Source organism: Balaenoptera ricei, chromosome 13 (assembly GCF_028023285.1).
Source record: "Balaenoptera ricei isolate mBalRic1 chromosome 13, mBalRic1.hap2, whole genome shotgun sequence".
In the NCBI taxonomy this organism is placed as follows: domain Eukaryota; kingdom Metazoa; phylum Chordata; class Mammalia; order Artiodactyla; family Balaenopteridae; genus Balaenoptera; species Balaenoptera ricei.
The window spans coordinates 72,705,616-72,722,318 of record NC_082651.1 but is presented as its reverse complement, the minus strand read 5'-3'; positions in this window follow the sequence as shown (position 1 = coordinate 72,722,318).

The window sequence follows — 16,703 nt, the reverse complement described above, 5'->3', positions numbered from 1 at the left end:
TGGTTTTAATTTATAGAACGTGATTACTGGAAAATTATTTTGGTTTTGTGTCTTTCTTCATGACCTTGAAAGATAGGTGAAAAATTCAGAAAGCATTTGGGTATCAATATAGAGTTAGTAAAATAGTTATTGGAAAAAATGCTTCAGGATCTATTTCTTTTTCAGCAGAGATATACTTGATATATTCTTCAAAATGTCCTTCCTCAGTTTCCACTGCCACTACCCTGGTCCAGACCCTCCATATCTGAATTGCTGCAAGAGATTTTCGTTGGTCTTCTAGACTAGGATGAACTATTATACCCTTGGAACTCTCTTCTCTGATTTGCAGGCTGTCAATAATTGTTCTGTGCTCTGGTAGCCCTTGATGGATAACTCTCATGTCACTTATCACATTTGATTGTGGATTGAGTATATAGCAGATCCCCCTGCGCTCCCCTTATCTGCCCTTCCCCTTACTGAACTTGTAGAAGCCCATAGTCTTCTGCTTGGATATAACCCCTACAGATAATATCTATATCTAATATTCATTATATTATATGAACACCAGCTCTGGGCCAGGCACATTCATCCATTTTTTTTTTTTTTTTTTTTTTTTCACACACACACACTGTATTTTATTTTTACAAGAGATAAATCGACTGACACCAAGCATTGTACATGGATGACCACAACAAAAGCAACAATGATTGCAATTACGAAACATGAGACACACTCATACTATGTCATAATATTGATATTCAGTCCAGTAATCCTCCACTGTAACAGCTCCTTTACTTTGCAGTGAAAATTGATTTGTATATTCTTTGCCTCTGAGTCCTTGTGGAATTTTTTTTTTTTTTTAAATTCAGACAGAAAGTCACAAAAATTATACTCATCCTCATCAGTTCACTCAGTCCCATGTAATTAATTTTTTTTTTCATCTTGATCTTTTGTTAGCACTTTTATGAGTTCATCAGTTTTTCATTAGAGTTCTGGAAATGCTTATTCATTCAGTTCAGCAGTACAGTCCGTTACCAGAAACCTGTACTTGTCAGAATCTTTTCCATGTATTTCTTGAAGTTGAAACCCTTTTATAGGAACATATTTGCAAAATCATCAGAGTACACCCAGAACTGTCTGTAAATGACAAAAGACTTAAAAATGACCACGGTTAAAGATTTGATGACAGTTCATAATAATGCAGTTGACAAGAAAATTAGTTATTTCTGAGATATACATTTTAAAGTAATAACTAGGATTATTACTTATAACATTATACCAGAACATATAAGATTTTTAGAAATTTCATGTAATGTCTGAAACATTTATATTAACATATTTCCATACATATTTCCATACAAGTACAAATATAAGATTTTTAGAAATTTCATGTAATGTCTGAAACATTTATATTAACATATTTCCATACATATTTCCATACAAATACAAATATGATTTTTAGAAATTTCATGTAATGTCTGAAACATTTATATTGACATATTTCCATACATATTTCCATACAAATACAAATATAAGATTTTTAGAAATTTCATGTAATGTCTGAAACATTTATATTAACATATTTGCATACAAATAACCCAATGAAAGTTTAGTATTAGTTGTTTTGTTTGTTTTTTTATACTGCAGGTTCTTATTAGGCATCAGTTTTATACACATCAGTGTATACATGTCAATCCCAATCGCCCAATTCAGCACACCACCATCCCCACCCCACCGCAGTTTTCCCCCCTTGGTGTCCATATGTCCATTCTCTACATCTGTGTCTCAACTTCTGCCCTGCAAACTGGCTCATCTGTACCATTTTTCTAGGTTCCGCATACATGCGTTAATATACGATATTTGTTTTTCTCTTTCTGACTTACTTCACTCTGTATGACAGTCTCTAGATCCATCCACGTCTCAACAAATGACTCAATTTCGTTCCTTTTTATGGCTGAGTAATATTCCATTGTATATATGTACCACAACTTCTTTATCCATTCGTCTGTTGATGGGCATTTAGGTTGCTTCCATGACCTGGCTATTGTAAATAGTGCTGCAATGAACATTCGGGTGCATGTGTCTTTTTGAATTACGGTTTTCTCTGGGTATATGCCCAGTAGTGGGATTGCTGGGTCATATGGTAATTCTATTTTTAGTTTTTTAAGGAACCTCCATATTGTTCTCCATAGTGGCTGTATCAATTTACATTCCCACCAACAGTGCAAGAGGGTTCCCTTTTCACCACACCCTCTCCAGCATTTGTTGTTTGTAGATTTTCTGATGATGCCCATTCTAACAGGAGTGAGGTGATACCTCATTGTAGTTTTGATTTGCATTTCTCTAATAATTAGTGATGTTGAGCATCTTTTCATGTGCTTCGTGGCCGTCTGTATGTCTTCTTTGGAGAAATGTCTATTTAGGTCTTCTGCCCATTTTTGGATTGGGGTGTTTGTTTCTTTGATATTGAGCTGAATGAGCTGTTTATATATTTTGGAGATTAATCCTTTGTCCATTGATTCACTTGCAAATATTTTCTCCCATTCTGAGGGTTGTCTTTTCGTCTTGTTTATGGTTTCCTTTGCTGTGCAAAAGCTTTGAAGTTTCATTAGGTCCCACTTGTTTATTTTTGTTTTTATTTCCATTACTCTAGGAGGTGGATCAAAAAAGATCTTGCTGTGATTTATGTCAAAGAGTGTTCTTCCTATGTTTTCCTCTAAGAGTTTTATAGTGTCCAGTCTTATATTTAGGTCTCTAATCCATTTTGAGTTTATTTTTGTGTATGGTGTTAGGGAGTATTCTAATTTCATTCTTTTACATGTAGCTGTCCAGTTTTCCCAGCACCACTTATTGAAGAGACTGTCTTTTCTCCATTGTATATCTTTGCCTCCTTTGTCATAGATTAGTTGACCATAGGTGCGTGGGTTAATCTCTGGGCTTTCTATCTTGTTCCATTGATCTATGTTTCTGTTTTTGTGCCAGTACCATATTGTCTTGATTACTGTAGCTTTGTAGTATAGTCTGAAGTCAGGGAGTCTGATTCCTCCAGCTCCATTTTTTTGCCTCAAGACTGCTTTGCCTATTCGGGGTCTTTTGTGTCTCCATACAAATTTTAAGATGATTTGTTCTAGCTCCGTAAAAAATGCCATTGGTAATTTGATAGGGATTGCATTGAATCTGTAGATTGCTTTGGGTAGTATACTCATTTTCACAATGTTGATTCTTCCAATCCAAGAACATGGTATATCTCTCCATCTGTTGGTATCATCTTTAATTTCTTTCATCAGTGTCTTATAGTTTTCTGCATACAGGTCTTTTGTCTCCCTAGGTAGGTTTATTCCTAGGTATTTTATTCTTTTTGTTGCAATGGTAAATGGGAGTGTTTCCATAATTTCTCTTTCAGATTTTTCATCATTAGTGTATAGGAATGCAAGAGATTTCTGTGCATTAATTTTGTATCCTGCAACTTTACCATATTCATTAATTAGCTCTAGCAGTTTTCTGGTGGCAGTTTTAGGATTCTCTATGTATAGTATCATGTCATCCGCAAACAGTGACAGTTTTACTTCTTCTTTTCCAATTTGTATTCCTTTTATTTCTTTTTCTTCTCTGATTGCTGTGGCTAGGACTTCCAAAACTATGTTGAATAATAGTGGTGAGAGTGGACATCCTTGTCTCGTTCCTGATCTTAGATGAAATGCTTTCAGTTTTTCACCATTGAGAATGATGTTTGCTGTGGGTTTGTCATATATGGCCTCTATTATGTTGAGGTAGGTTCCCTCTATGCCCACTTTCTGGAGAGTTTTTATCAGAAATGGGTGTTGAATTTTGTCAAAAGCTTTTTCTGCATCTATTGAGATGATCATATGGTTTTTATTCTTCAATTTGTTAATATGGTGTATCACATTGATTGATTTGCGTATATTGAAGAATCCTTGCATCCCTGGGATAAATCCCACTTGATCGTGGTGTATGATTCTTTTAATGTGTTGTTGGATTCTGTTTGCTAGTATTTTGTTGAGGATTTTTGCATCTATATTCATCAGTGATATTGGTCTGTAATTTTCTTTTTTTGTAGTGTCTTTGTCTGGTTTTGGTATCAGGGTGATGGTGGCCTCATAGAATGAGTTTGGGAGTGTTCCTTCCTCTGCAATTTTTTGGAAGAGTTTGAGAAGGATGGGTGTTAGCTCTTCTCTAAATGTTTGATAGAATTCACCTGGGAAGCCATCTGGTCCTGGACTTTTGTTTGTTGGAAGATTTTTAATCACAGTTTCAATTTCATTACTTGTGATTGGTCTGTTCATATTTTCTATTTCTTCCTGGTTCAGTCTTGGAAGGTTATACCTTTCTAAGAATTTGTCCATTTCTTCCAGGTTGTCCATTTTATTGGCATAAAGTTGCTTGTAGTAGTCTCTTAGGATGCTTTGTATTTCTGCAGTGTCTGTTGTAACTTCTCCTTTTTCATTTCTGATTTTATTGATTTGAGTCCTCTCCCTCTTTTTCTTGATGAGTCTGGCTAATGGCTTATCAATTTTGTTTATCTTCTCAAAGAACCAACTTTTAGTTTTATTGATCTTTGCTATTGTTTTCTTTGTTTCTATTTCATTTATTTCTGCTCTGATCTTTATGATTTCTTTCCTTCTGCTAACTTTGGGTTTTGTTTGTTCTTCTTTCTCTAGTTTCTTTAGGTGTAAGGTTAGATTGTTTACTTGAGCTTTTTCTTGTTTCTTTAGGTAGGCTTGTATAGCTATAAACTTCCCTCTTAGAACTGCTTTTGCTGCATCCCATAGGTTTTGGGTCGTCGTGTTTTCATTGTCATTTGTCTCTAGGTATTTTTTGATTTCCTCTTTGATTTCTTCAGTGATCTCTTGGTTATTTAGTAACGTATTGTTTAGCCTCCATGTGTTTGTCCTTTTTACGTTTTTTTCCCTGTAATTCATTTCTAATCTCATAGCGTTGTGGTCAGAAAAGATGCTTGATATGATTTCAATTTTCTTAAATTTACTGAGGCTTGATTTGTGACCCAAGATGTGATCTATCTTGGAGAATGTTCCGTGCGCACTTGAGAAGAACGTGTAATCTGCTGTTTTTGGATGGAATGTCCGATATATATCAATTAAATCTATCTGGTCTATTGTGTCATTTAAAGCTTCTGTTTCCTTATTTATTTTCATTTTGGATGATCTGTCCATTGGTGTAAGTGAGGTGTTAAAGTCCCCCACTATTATTGTGTTACTGTCGATTTCCTCTTTTATAGCTGTTAGCAGTTGCCTTATGTATTGAGGTGCTCCTATGTTGGGTGCATATATATTTATAATTGTTATATCTTCTTCTTGGATTGATCCCTGGATCATTATGTAGTGTCCTTCCTTGTCTCTTGTAACATTCTTTATTTTAAAGTCTATTTTATCTGATATGAGTATAGCTACTCCAGCTTTCTTTTGATTTCCATTTGCATGGAATATCTTTTTCCATCCCCTCACTTTCAGTCTGTATGTGTCCCTAGGTCTAAAGTGGGTCTCTTGTAGACAGCATATATATGGGTCTTGTTTTTGTATCCATTCAGCCAGTCTATGTCTTTTGGTTGGGGCATTTAATCCATTCACGTTTAAGGTAATAATCGATATGTATGTTCCTATGACCATTTTCTTAATTGTTTTGGGTTTGTTTTTGTAGGTCCTTTTCTTCTCTTGTGTTTCCCACTTAGAGAAGTTCCTTTAGCATTTGTTGTAGAGCTGGTTTGGTGGTGCTGAATTCTCTTAGCTTTTGCTTGTCTGTAAAGCTTTTGATTTCTCCATCAAATCTAAATGAGATCCTTGCCGGGTAGAGTAATCTTGGTTGTAGGTTCTTCCCTTTCATCACTTTAAGTATATCATGCCACTCCCTTCTGGCTTGCAGAGTTTCTGCTGAGAAATCAGCTGTTAACCTTATGGGAGTTCCCTTGTATGTTATTTGTCGTTTTTCCCTTGCTGCTTTCAATAATTTTTCTTTGTCTTTAATTTTTGCCAGTTTGATTAGTATGTGTCTCGGTGTGTTTCTCCTTGGGTTTATCCTGTATGGGACTCTCTGCGCTTCCTGGACTTGGGTGGCTATTTCCTTTCCCATGTTAGGGAAGTTTTCGACTATAATCTCTTCAAATATTTTCTCTGGTCCTTTCTCTCTCTCTTCTCCTTCTGGGACCCCTATAATGCGAATGTTGTTGCGTTTAATGTTGTCCCAGAGGTCTCTTAGGCTGTCTTCATTTCTTTTCATTCTTTTTTCTTTAGTCTGTTCCGCAGCAGTGAATTCCATCATTCTGTCTTCCAGGTCACTTATCCGTTCTTCTGCCTCAGTTATTCTGCTATTGATTCCTTCTAGTGTAGTTTTCATTTCAGTTATTGTATTGGTCATCTCTGTTTGTTTGTTCTTTAATTCTTCTAGGTCTTTGTTAATCATTTCTTGCATCTTCTCAATCTTTGCCTCCATTCTTATTCCAAGGTCCTGGATCATCTTCACTATCATTATTCTGAATTCTTTTTCTGGAAGGTTGCCTATCTCCACTTCATTTAGTTGTTTTTCTGGGGTTTTTTCTTGTTCCTTCATCTGGTACATAGCCCTCTGCCTTTTCATCTTCTCTATCTTTCTGTAACTGTGGTTTTTGGTCCACAGGCTGCAGGATTATAGTTTTTCTTGCTTCTGTTGTCTCCATCCATTTTTTTATAGCTTCCTCTGTTTATTCCATATAACACCTCCCTTTTCTTTATTTGCACTTATATGTAGCTTTATATACTTTACTATTTGATTATATATTATGTTATCAATATATGCAAATATGTTTATATTTACATATTTATATATACAGATATATTTATAATATAGTGTATAATCAAAGAGAGGTGTGGTGAGGTTGGTTTGACTAAAAGGAGAATTAGAAAACTCTGGTAACTAAAAGGAGTGGTTACTGCCTATGTTCTACCTAGGATTTCATATGGTGTCCTTAAAATTTAATATCAGGTAATTTGCAATAAAAAAACAATTACCTTGCTCATCCACAATAATTCCTGTTTATCTTTGTGGTTGCAAAGAAAGAGGTTTCCCAAGAAAGAGGAGGTAATGTACAAATGTGCTTCTGGATTTCATTCTAATTGAGTATTAATTAAAAACCTCTGCTTGAAATACTGTAAACTGGTTATAATATATTTAAAAAGCCAATTGAGAAAGAGAATAAAGGTGCTACAGACCTGGGTAGGGAGCCAGTATTAAAATTAATTTTTGTACCATCATTGAGCAGAGCCGCAGGGTTAGGGAAGTGGGCCCCCCCTCACTCACAGTCTGGAAGCTACACCAGCCCTGAGGAGCCAACTGGAAGGAATGGGTTGGAGTAGGACTTTGAAGACGGAATCCAACCTAGGCTCTGCCAATTAGCAACTGCTTGTTACTTCATCTCACTAAGAATCAGTTTCTTTACATATGAAATAAGGAGAGATAATTACTCACCCCATAGGGTTGTTGTGAGAATTAAATGAAAAAAAAATGCATCGAATGCACTACACCTGTAATGGGCATTAAAGGTAGTCTGCCTGAGGATGCATTGTGAGCTTACCTTTTATCAAGCTGTGTGACCATGGGCAAGTTAACCTCTATGTGCTTCAGCCTCATCGACTGTTAACTTGGTTTATAGTAGTCCTTCCCCCATGAGTTGTATAAAGACTAAATGAGCTAACACATGGAAAACATTTTTAAAAACTCACATGGTGAATGCTCAGTAAATGTTAGCTATTATTATTCATGTTGAAGAGTTAGAGTTCTTACATCGCCACATCTCCTCCTGTTGTGGCAGAACAGAGAAAGAAAAGTTGCTGAGCTTGAGTGTATGGAGGGAAATTTAAAATAATAACAAAGAGTTTAAAAGGAACAGGAATCCCTATGGCTATACAATGAATTCCTTTTCACTTCATCAAAGGAAGATCCTCAACTGACCAGAAACCATCACTGCAACATTTTCTACACTAGTAGTTTCATGTGTTCCAGTGCAGGATAAAATCACTGAACAGTTTTATGTTTGGTGGTTTTATTTTTAATATAGTTAGACTATAATGACCTGAACATTTTACTATAAATTGTACTCTGATCATGACACCTCAAATTTCAAAATCTCAAGTCTTTCCAGAAAAAATTATGACTATATAACCCTAGACTTTGCGTTGTATCATAGTCACTTAAATGATGATGATGGAGTGTTTAGCTGAAAGCTGATTGTTGTTAATTTAGTTTGTCTTTTTTTCCTAGATTCTCCTTGAAACATTACAGTCCTTGATGTGTTGACTTAATAAACATTTTTGAAAGGCTACTATGTGCAAGACAACTGATAGGATCTATAGATGAAACAACTCCTGTTCTCAAGAATCTAAAGTTTATTAAGTGAGATATGTGAAAATCTATTAAACAGAGAAGAGAGTAAAATAAATAAGTAGGAGGCGAAATAAGCAGGAAATGTCAGAGAAATACAAGACATAACCCCTGACCTGGGGAAGCCTAAATGCATACAAAGAGAAGATTTTAGCTGGGCTTTGAAGAAAGAATAGGATTTGGAAATATGGGGGAGAGGAATGGGAGAAAAAAAATTCTAGGTAGAAGCCACAGTTGAAAAGGCCCATAGGTGTGAAAACATGGGCCACATTTGCGGATCAAATAGTTCAGTTAAGCTGAGCCATAGGATTTTCTTTTTCTCACACATTTTTTTAAAAAATGAGATATGATTCACAAACTATAAGTTCACTTTTTAAATGTGTACAGTCTACTGGTTTTAGTATGTTCACAAAGTTACACATCACACTACCTAATTTCAGAATATTTTCCTCACCCCAAAAAGAAACCTCATACCTGTTAGCAGTCGCTCTCCAGTTCAGACGTGGTGGGTCCACCCACCCAGCTCCCAGTGGAGTCACAGGTGCTTGCTGTTGGAATCCCCTGGGTGGGCAAGCACAGGATGGTGAGTGGGGTCGGGGTGGGATACTGGCAGGGTACCTGCTGCATCTGCTGCACGTGGCTTCAGTCTCTGTCTTACAAATCTGTATCTCTAGCCTCGATCTCTTTCTGCAATCCCTGGAATGTTCCACAGGGAGACCACAAATTCAAAGTGTCCCTAAATGAACTCACCTTTCCTTGAAACCGCTTCCTATTTCCACTCTTAGTGCTTAGTACTAACATCTGTTTGGTCATCCAAGACAGAAACTTCTTAACTCCTTTTCCCTGTTCTCCAAATCCAGTTGGTGACCAAGTCCCATCAATTTCATACCATCATATCTCTGTGTTGTATGCCCTTTCTTCTTTTCCATGACTGCTGTCTCAGTTCAGGCCTTCATTAGCTCTCACCTGATCTACTGAAATACCATCTAAGAGATTTCCCTGCTTGAATCTTCTCTTCTTTAGTCCACTATCCACTCTGCCATCAGAGTGATAGTTCTAAACTGCACTGCAGAATTGATCATATGATTTCCTGAGCCTAAAATTCTTCAATAGCTAACCAATGTTTTTATTGTACAGACTTTTTAACATGGCATGTAATGTACCTCCTCCTGCTTTCTCTTAATGCTACTCCTCATTCCTCACATACCTACCAACTTAAGCAGTGGTGGACTGCTGGCCGTTCCCCAGTGTGTTTTTGCTCAAGTGATACCTGTCTCCCCCTTTTCTACCTGGTAAGCAATTCCAAGACTCATTCAGTTCAGTCTGTCCTCTATGTCACCTTTCCTGTCTACTTCAGTCAGATGGGAATAGCCATTCCTTTCTTTGTGCCCCAAACTTGTCCCTTTCGTATTTATTTATTTTTTATTGAAATATAGTTGATTTACAATGTTGTGTTAATTACTGTTGTACAGCAAAGTGATTCAGTTATACACACATACACATACACACACATATATATATAGAGAGAGAGACATTCTTTTCTGTGTTCTTTTCCATTATGGTTTATCATAGGATATTGAATGTAGTTCCCTGTGCTATACAGTAGGACCTTGCTGTTTATCCATTCTATATATAAAAGCTTACATCTGCTCACCCCAACCTCCCACTCCATCCCTCCCCAACACCCTCCCTCTTGGCAACCACTGGTCTGTTCTCTATGTCCATGATTCCAAACACATTCCTTTCATAGCTCCTGTGATACTTTTTGGCACAACTCTCTTACTAAACTGTAAGCTCCTTGAGAGCAGGGGCCATACCTAATTTCCTGTGTCCCTTGCAGAGTGCCTTGCACAGTCTTAGTGCTCCACAGACATGGTTGAATACTAGACATCTGGGAGTCATTGCATAGGGGGCGGAATGCAAAGATGAGAAGGGATGAAATTACCCTGCAGGAAGACCAGAGGCAGGAATTACATTTACTGAGGTCCTATGATGCTGAAGGAGGCATGATTCTAGGCTTAATTCTGTCCTTTTCACTAATCATATGAGGACTGAAGAAGGTCCATCCTATTTGGCAATAATAAGTTTATAATTTGTTGACTCTGGTGAGAGAAGTGCCAGGAGAAAATTGAGGGCTAAAGCCAAACTGCAATGAATTTAGGAGACAAACAGAAGATAAAAAGAGGACATAGAGAGTACACTGGCAGTTCTCAGATTTCAAGGACCAATAAATTTACAAAAAAACAGACTGAGTTGCCAACTTCTTGTTTTACCAACAGAGAACATTAAAATAAAGCAAGACCTCAAAATCACTAATCCTTAGGGAAATGCAAATCAGAACTACAAAAAGATACTGCCTCATACCCATCAGGATGACTACTGTCAAAAAACAGAAAATAACAAGTGTTGGCAAGGATGTGGAGAGATTGGAACGCTTATGCACTGTTGATGGGAATGCAAAATGGAATGCTGCTATGAAAAACGGTATAACAGTTCCTCAAAAAATTAGAAATGGAATTACCATGTGATCCAGCAATTCCACTTCTGGGTATATATCCAAAAGAACTGAAAGCAGGGTCTCAAGGAAACCGCTGACAAAATGAAAAGACAACCTACTGAATGAGAGAAAATATTTGCAACTGATGTGTTAACTAAGGGGTTAATATCCAAACTATATAAACAGCTCATACAACTCAATATAAAAAAAAACCGATTAAAAAATAGTCAGAAGACTTGAATAGACATTTTCCCAAAGAACACATACAGATGGCCAAAAAGCACATGAAAAGATGCTCAACATTGCTAATCATCAGAGAAATGCAAATCAAAACCACAATGAGATATCACCTCACACCTGTCAGAATGGCTATCATCAAAAGGTCTATAAATAACAAATGTTGGTGATGATGTGGAGAAAAGGGAACCCTCATACGCTGTTGGTGGGAATGTAAATTGGTGCAACCACTATGGAGAACAGTATGGAGGTTTCTCAAAAAAAACCCCTAAAAATAGAACTACCATATGATCCAGCAATTCCATTCCTGGATAAAACAAAAATACTAATCTGAAAAGATACATGCACCCCAATGTTCATAGCAGCATTCTTTACCGTTGCTAATATATGGAAGCAACCTAAGCATCCATCAACAGATGAATGGATAAAGAAGGTGTGGTATATATATATATACAATGGAATATTACTTAGCCATAAAAAGAATGAAATTTTGCTATTTGCAGCAACATGGATGGACCTGGAGGGTATTATGCTTAGTGAAATAAGTCAGACAGAGAAAGACAAACACTGTATGTTATCGCTTGTATGTGGAACCAAAATATAAAACAAATGAATAAATATAACAAACCAGAGACTACTATGTATAAAATAAGCAAGCTACAAGGATATATTGTACAGCATAGGGAACATAGCCAATATTTTCTAATAACTTTAAAAGGAGCATAATCAAAAAAAAAAGCATAATCTATTAAAATATTGAATCACTATGTTGTACATCTGAAACTAATCTAATATTGTAAATCAACTATACTTCAATTTTTTAAAAAAAGGCAGGGTCTCAAAGAGACCCATGTTCATAGCAGCAAAAGCCACCCGTGAATGAATGGATAAGTAAAATGTGGTATATACATACAATTGAATATTATTCAATTAAAATGAAGGAAATTCTGATACATGCTGCAACATGAACCTTGAGGACATCATGCTAAGTGAAATAAGCGAGTCACAAAAAGATAAATACATCCAAGGCAATATATGATAACTTGTTGAGTATTTACATATGTGCTAAACATTTTATACTCAATATCTTCTTTAATGTAAACAACATTACCAGGAGTTTAAATAGTAGGCATTGCAAATTCTACCCATAATTCTCCCTTATGAAAACCAAATAAATAGATTACTCTCAAAAAAAAAAAAAGACAAATACTGTATGATTCTATTTACATGCGATACTTAGAGTAGTCAAGTAGTCAAATTCATAGAGACAGAGGTAGAATGATGGTTGCCAAGAGCTGGAGGGAAGAGGGAAAGGGAATTATTGTTTAATGGGTCCAGAGTTTCAGTTTTCCTAGATGAAAAGGGTTCTGGAGATGGATGAGGTGGTAGTTGCATGACATTGTGAATATACTTAAAGCCACTGAACTGTAATCTTAAAATGGTTAAGATGGTCAATTTTATGTTATGTGCATTTTGCCACAACTAAACAACAACAGAGCATGACAGTAAAAAACAAACTCAGGAATCTACACCAATTATTATGTTAATTAAGAATATGTAGTATCAAATACGAAGGAAGAGTATAAGAATAAATAAAGCTTTTGATTAAATGCAATTACTTTATTAATAAAACATTTTTTTCCCTTAATTTTCTCATTTTGTAACAGACTGAATAAGCATAGTCATGCACAGGCATTAATATGGAACTGACATTTGAAAACTAATGCTGTTAATTATATTAAAAATGGAAGTGAAGGGAAAAAGGGCAATAATTAAAGAAGGTAGCAGGGTCAAGGGAAGATCATTGCTGGCCGTTATTGGTTAAGCTGTACTATTAGGTACTATGATGAGTCACATATTTCGTCATATTTCTGGCAGGCACTACTTTGAATTATCATAAGGTATTTGTTTTTAGATATTCAATATTTTATTGAGAACTTAGTATGCTGCCAGGTCCCTGATCTTGTAAGGATTATATTATCAAAGGCTTTTACACATAAAAGCATATGCTAAAGGTGTGTGTGTGTGTGTATGTGTGTGTACTATAAAATAGTAGTGTTAAGTAATGCTGCATAACTTAATAAAGATGAACATGAAATACCAGCACACAGAGATGTATGTAATCAGGCTATTATCTAGCTACTATATCATGTTTCCTTCATATTTTCAGTCTCTAAAAATCCTGAATAATATTTTTTACTGTATCCCATATATATATGGCATGGTCCTGAATGCCATGTATTTCCTGTCTGAGCCATTAGCTTGCTTTCTGATTGGTGTTCAATTTCTCTATTCTAAGAGTAGAATTGAAAGGAGGGGACAATTTTGGGGGTGTGGGAGGGATGGATTGGGAGTTTGGGATCAGCAGATGCAAACTATCATATATAGGATGGATAAACAACAAGGTCCTACTGCATAGCACAGGGAACTATACTAAATATCCTGTAATAAACCATAATGGAAAAGAATACAAAAAATAATCTATATATATATGCATAACTGAATCACTTTGCTGTACAGTAGAAATTAACATGACATTGTAAATCAGCTTACCTTTAATAAAATAAATTATAAAAAGAAGAAAGAAGGGGACCATTTTGACTCAGAGGAAAATGAAGATGCACAGTTCTCTTACAGCCACTTCCTTTGCTTATGAAATTTCCTCCCAGCATTCTTTCTCAGATTACAACTTTGCTTCTTCCTAGTTTGTAATTTATATTTTACCCTGGACTATTAGAAGGATTTTCTTTGAGGACTAAAAAAATATATCATGAAAGGCAATTATTCAATCTCTTTTGCTTTTTTTTACAGATCTCTAGATTCAAACTTTAGTGTTCACCATAATAGATATATGTGACTTTCTGAGTGAAAACCACAGAAGATCAAGGTTTGGCTAGCGACAGAAGGGGATTAGTTTTACTAAAATTATATGCTGAATAATTTAAGCTCCTTTTAAAGGGAAATTTAGGTACACTATTGGCCTGGTGCTGATGATGAGCTCTGTTGAAATGCTTTTCAAAACATTAAAATTGAAGGTGAATTAGTTCATCTAATTTATTACAGTCTGAACAATGGAGTATATATAAACAGTAGGGTTGAAAGGATTTTTTATGACCACAATCTGTACTGCCTTAGAATTACGAAAATACTCAAAATACTTTGCTAATGTTTTCAGATACATAAATAAAGCAAACAGCATACATTCATCGTATCCTAAATTTAGGCAAAAATAAAGATATATACAGGAACATATGTGGTTTAAGGCAGAATTTGGGTTATGGTATTATGTTGCCACTTTCTATTATTATTATTAATAACTACTTGTGGCATTGTCAGCTTGGTTTTTTTAATGACTGTCGCTGTTTTCTGTGAATCTGTGTCATTTTTATTTGCTTTCTTAATGTTCTATTTTTGAATCCTGTGGAAAGAGATTTTAGAGGCTTTCTTCCTCTTTCATTTGAGACTGCTGGGCTTAACTGAATCTTAAAAACAAGCATTTTTGGGGGGGGTATGACTTGAAAATTACTCTTCAAATGATTGTTCTTTCATGAAAAGTCAGAAAGGATCTAATTAACAATCACAATGTATACTGCTTCAAGATTACAAAATTGAGAGAAAGAGTGCTTTTACAGTTAAATCTGATTGTGGTCTGTGTAGCCTGATCAGTAGAAAAACCTCACAATTTCCTATCATTAAAACATAGATAAATAGGATGTAATACCTCAGAAAACCCGTAAATGACCCCAAGGCAAATGACAACTAAGTGCTTTGGTCTTGACTTTAGATTATATTAACTTACATTTTAGTATTTAATTTTTTTTGAGAAAAATCCACTTTTTCCCCTTCTAATACCTACGATATTAGACATCTGTTTAAAGGAGAGAAAGCAATACAAAATGAGTACTCTGCTTAAAACTTGGAAATAAAATAATTTCAAAAGGTGTCTGGTTTTACACTCAGTAAACGCTTACCTCAACATATTCAAAATTAGATTTTACCACCTGCTTAAATTTTCTCCTTTGAACCTGGAAAAGCCTGTAGGTTAAAATGTGCTGCCTGCAGTGAGTTGACTTTGCATGGCCCTGGGGAGGATCTGTAACCTCCCTGTGCTTGAATTTTCTTAACAGTAACACTGAGGACAATAATATCTCTCATCGTACGAATTTATAAGAATTAGAGGATCTTGAAAAACATATTATTGACACACCTAACCTCTTTAATCATATTTTCAACTTACACCATAAAAATTTAGCTAGTAACTTTGAATGGAAACAAGTTCTCGAGCTAACAGCTTTTTGTCTTCCACGTATTATCATTAATAGATTCCAGAAATTGGTGCCTTTTCACCTATTTGATCCTATAAGGTACAAAAAAAAAAGACAGAATTTTTTGAATAAAAAGTGAAAATGTATACACTATGTATATATAGTCTCCATTAACAATCAGTTGCTTGAACCTTCACATTACAGTCAATTTTGGGAGTGTGTAGATCAGAGCTGTCTATTCTGTGAGCTGTAAAGAGATGATGTTTCTCTTTGGTTCTTCATCTTTTGATTCTCTTTGCCCTCATCTCCTTGAACGGATTAAAATTCCTTACTAGAGATTCATTTCTTTTTTTTTTTTTTAATTTATTTTTGGCTGTGTTGGGTCTTCGTTTGTGTGCGAGGGCTTTCTCCAGTTGCGGCAAGCGGGGGCCACTCTTCATCGCGGTGCGCGGGCCTCTCACTATCGCGGCCTCTCTTGTTGCGGAGCACAGGTTCCAGACGTGCAGGCTCAGTAGTTGTGGCTCACGGGCCTAGTCGCTCCACGGCATGTGGGATCTTCCCAGACCAGGACTCGAACCCGTGTCCCCTGCATTGGCAGGCAGAGTCTCAACCACTCCGCCACCAGGGAAGCCCTAGAGATTCCTTTCTATGGATCTTAAAGACTTTTGGTTCTCAGAGCCCACAGAGAAAAACTGGTTAAAAAAAAAAAAAAAAAAAGCAGTACAAAATTAGTAAAGGAGTGAAAAGAATTTTGTTTGGGGCCAAGATTAGTGTTGGTGAAAGGAATCAGGGTTTATGGGGAATGTTCTTCTTCCCTTCTTTGAGGGGTGCATAAACTGTTATTCTGAAGGGCTGGGAAGGGAGAAAAGCAGAGGAGAGATTTTTTTCTTAACTTTTGTTGCCACCTTGACTTGACCTCTGATCTGGTGAAAGGAGTTGGGAAGATTTGCAGGAAATCTGGATTCCTGAGATTTCTAGGGAACAGCAAAAGTCTGACTCTGTACTGCGGAAGCAAACATTTTAATTTTTTGCTCCATTTTTGAAAGCGGTGGTGGACAGATGTGGGCAGGGATATAATGTGGGCCTCTTTATATTCTCTGTGGTTTTTGCTAATGTATTTCTCCGAGTGTGTGATTAATGCAGTGGTTCTCAGCCCTGCTAGAAATCACCTGGGGAGTTTTAAAGAAACTTGATGTCTGCACCACAGACCAGGCTAATCATATCAGAATCTCTAGGGGTGACACCCAGGCATCTTTTTTTTTTTTGTAGACAGTCTTGATGTGTTATCTTTATTTTGTATTTCATGGTGTAAAACCAGTGAATCTAACTAAAGTGTT